At 40.5% G+C, this 4,363-nt stretch overlaps 1 pseudogene; it reads left to right on the top strand.

Annotated features, from left to right (window-relative positions):
• Window positions 1–1,459: 1,459 nt before the first annotated feature.
• LOC148137325 (putative G protein-coupled receptor 139) lies at window positions 1,460–3,852 on the top strand (annotated as a pseudogene).
• The last annotated feature ends 511 nt before the right edge of the window (window positions 3,853–4,363 follow it).

Raw genomic sequence — 4,363 nt, 5'->3', positions numbered from 1 at the left:
TCACTAACTTACAGACATTTCTATATTTGTTTATGTTTCAGTACCTTCATCTCTTCTCTCCGTTGTTCATTTTTGACTCTGCATCAACTTCCTTTTGTGGAAGGGATGTCCCAAAAAATTCACAAGCCTACGAGAGAGAAAAATGTTTCCTCATTTATGTTTAAATGGCCCCCCCCTTATTTTTAAACTATAAATACGTTACACATTAAACGATGCATCCCATAGATGGAACACACTGCCGGTAGTGGAGGGATTGGGTGGGTATTGGTGCTAATCAAACGAGCTGGTTTTTCCTGGATGATATCAAACTTCCCTGAGTGTTGTTGGAGCTGCACCCATTCAGGCAAGTGGAGAGCATTCCCTCACCTCCTGACTTATACTTTGCAGATTTAGACAGGCTTTGAGGAGTCAGCAGGTGAGTTACTTGCTGAAGTATTCCAAGCTTCTGACCTTCTCTTGGCAGTCTGTTTACCCAGAGCAGGTCAGGAGCAGTGGTGCACTGTGGCTCAGTGGTTAGCACTCCTGCCTCACAGCACCTGGGTCCCAGGTTTGACTCCAGTCCTGGGCGACTGTCTGTGTGGAGTGTCACATTCTCCACGTGTCTGTGTGTGTTTCCTTTGGGTACTCCGGTTTCCTCCCCCATTCCAAAAATGTGCAGGTCAGGTGAATCGGCCATGCCAAATTGTCCTTACTGGTTCGGTGCATAAGTCGAGTGGGGAGTGGGGGGTTGTGGAATGGATTATTCTTCAGAGGGTCGGTGTGGACTTGTTGCGCTGTAAGGCCTGTTTCCACACTGTAGGGAATCTAAGCACATGGACTGCAGCAATTCAAGAAGGCAGCTCACCACCACCTTCCCGAGGATAACTAGGATAGGAAATAAATGCTGCCACACCCAGGCAGACCCACATCCCATGAGATGCGAAAAAAAAAACATTTGACTTATGTGACTAGTTTTGTTCAGTTTTGAGTCAGGGGCTCCAGGAAGTGGCTACTGGGGAAATCAGTGACTGGAGCCTCATTGAACATGCACATTGAATCATAGCAACACTGCATCACTCTAAATTCTGCCAATGACATTCCCCCATCATAATTTCACTCCAATGTTTGTTCTTATTTCCCACTGCTGATTTGTTTCAGAAGGTACGTTTGTTGGAATTGTTGGATATGGACTATTCTATTAATGTGCGGATTTGGACCAATACTTGGGGTTGATGAGCAGGGATAGGGTTGACTGGTCACGATATGCCCTGCTTATGTACAAATTCCCCTTACAATAGCTATTGATTTCATTACTTTTGTTTGTGGTTGTAATTAGGCTCCATTAACTTGGAACTGATTTTCTGCTCTGATGAATTCTCCCTCCTATAAATAATGGAAGTTTTCTCAATCTCTCAAAGAGAGAACAGGCTAATCCTTGACAAGAATCATCAAAATAACTATTACTTTCCAAAGGGAAACCATGTCTCTTAGTTTTATAGTCAAGCTGAAAATTCTGTGGGTGATCACTGATATATAAAGGATTTACTACCCGGTCTTAGCTGCTGTTGGTGTCCCTTCATAAAGTAGAATATAACCATATGTGTTAGCTTAATTTTTGTGTCTCATTTTAGAATATCCTTCCTTCAGTTTCAGCAGTGATTCGACATCGAGGAATTCATTTCTTCTATTAGAATTCATTGTCATCATGCATTTGTGAGGCAAAAAAAGCAATCTGTTGATTTATCTATCTGCTTGTCTGTCCATCTGTCCATCCATCCATCTGTCTATCTATCTGTCCATCTGTCTGTCTATCTATCTATCGATTCCATACATGCATCTATCTTTTATTTCTTTCCTTCTTTCTCTCTTTCATTATTTTTCTCCTTTATTTCTCTCTCTTTTTTTTCTTTCTTGCCATCTTTCCTCCTTTACTCTTTCTTTCTGTTTTTCATTCTTACTATTGTTTCTTCGAACTTTTTCCCATCTTTCATTCATTCTCTTTTTCTCACCAAATCATCATTCAAAGTTTATCCTCTCAGGCAAGATGAGAATGGGATTAAAGAATAATTGATGGCAATTTTTTCAATTTATCCATGACCCAATTCAATGGAACAAACTATCTAAGAGTTTGAATGGCTCATTTCTCTCCCAGCATTTCTGCACTCCAATTTTTTCATTTATTCCTTTTGAAAGGTGCTTTGTTTTTTGTTTTAACCATGTTTCACTGATCTATGTGTTGTGAGCTAACTCACCAAAATTGGCCACTTTTTAAGAACAGAGACAATCAAGTACTGAAACAATAATGTAAACTTTACTAAGCTCCCGAAGTAAGCATGTCTAAGCCACACAACCCAACTTAGCTCCTACCTGATTAATGGTACAAACTGCCCAGGATTTCAACCAAGTCTGGTTTGTCTCTGTCCAAAGATGTGCAGTTTAAGTGGATTGGCCATGGGAATGGTGGGTTTGGAGTGATCGTGAAGTACGGTGGGTCTTGCTCGGATGCTGTTCGGAGGGTTGGTGTGGACTGGATGGGCCAAATAGCCTGTGTCAAAACTTAGGGATTCTATGGTAGGTTTCCAGTGTTCAATCCTGTGCAGTGTTGTTCAATGAAATTCTGCTGTTGAGTTGTTCTGGTGTTGGATTCTAATACAATTTTCTTTCTTTCAACCTTGTGATACGACATTGTTGATGATTCAATAGATTCTTTCATCCCCAGCATTGACTACACTTTCTGAGACCTTAAGTCTGTTATTTCTTTCTCATCAGAAGGAACTCTTTTGTACCTTGTTATATTCGGGGTTAGCTGTCTGTTTAAAACACAGCTTTTCCCGCAATTTGTGAAAAGGTTGCAGACTGATGCAAAAACATTGGATACCCATTACGAATTAGTTTCAATACTTCACTGGAAATAAAGCAAGAAAACATTTCAGCATTATACCTGATCAATAAATGATCCTATTTATTCTCTTCTTTCAAGTTAATCTGATTGCAATAGTGATCCTGGTTCGAGGGAAGTGTGGCCTTTCCAAATGTGTCACTCATTACCTGGTGGCTATGGCAACAGCGGATCTACTGGTCATTATCTTCGATCTGATACTACAACAAATTCCTATCACATATCGGGCAGAGTTTCAATTTGTACATACTCTCCACGTGTGCAACATCCACGCTGTTCTGCGTTTTGCTGTCACAGACTGCTCTGTCTGGTTCATGATCACATTCACCTTTGATCGTTTTGTGGCCATATGTTGCCAAAAGCTGAGAAATAAACATTGCATCAAGAAAACAGCGGGTGTGGTTTTAGGAACAGTGACTGTGCTGTGTTGCTTGAAGAACATTTTCTGATATTTCATGTTTTACAATCGATATTGGCTTTTGAATAGTCCATGGTTTTGTAACATTCCTCAAAATGTACCTCATTCAATTGTCTGGGCCATTGTTGAATTAATGCATTACATCATAACGCCATTCATTCCATTTATTTTGATTCTACTGTTAAACACATTGACAGTCAGAAACATTATATTAGCCAACAGAGCTCGCAGGAGACTCCGGGCTCAGACGACTGGGGACAGTGTCAGTGACCCAGAGATGGGGAGTCGGAGGAAATCCATGATTATGTTATTTATTATATCTGGCAATTTCATCACGTTGTGGGTGGTGTTCATTGCTTATTCCATACTGAAACGATTTGATTACTTGGGATACCCAGTTCCTCTGCCAACATTTGTAAGAGAGATTGGCTTCATGCTCCAGCTCCTGAGCTGCTGCACAAACACCTTTATTTATGCAGTTACCCAGAGGAAATTCAGAGAAGAGATGAAGAATGGAATAATATATCCCTTCACAATGTTTATCAAAATAATTTGATCAAACATCATACCAACATTCAACATTAATACAGCATTTAATTTCACATTCTGTTAGATTTTCTGTCCAATGATATTTCTAGACAATGTGAAGTTTGGTGTCCCGCTCTAATCAGTGTTGTAATCCTGACTGTCCCTGTTTTATCCAATGATTTAGACAATATTGTAAGAGAAATGATCAATAAGTTTGCAAAAGAGACAAGAATTGCTGGAGTGGTGAATCATGAGGCGAAGGCTTTACATTATTGGAGGATGTAGACCGTTGGTCAGAAGGGCGGACCGTGTCCAATGGAATTCAATCGGGATCAATGTGATGTGATGTACTTGGACAGGACAAACAAGGCGAGGGAATACAAGATGAACAGATGGACGGGAACTGCATAGAATCTAGATGAATAGTTCCCAATCTTTTCAGTCTCATGGCCCACTTCAATGAAACAAATAATAACGCGACACACCCATCTTCTGTCAAATCACAAGCGCAGTATCAGACCCTGGGAAGCACAGACGAT

Source organism: Chiloscyllium plagiosum, unplaced genomic scaffold, assembly GCF_037043375.1.
Source record: "Chiloscyllium plagiosum isolate Xiang-an unplaced genomic scaffold, Cpla_swu_hap1 HiC_scaffold_44, whole genome shotgun sequence".
Lineage (NCBI taxonomy): Eukaryota > Metazoa > Chordata > Chondrichthyes > Orectolobiformes > Hemiscylliidae > Chiloscyllium > Chiloscyllium plagiosum.
Note: the sequence above shows the minus strand (reverse complement) of the source record. Positions and strands in the feature narration are given on the sequence as shown.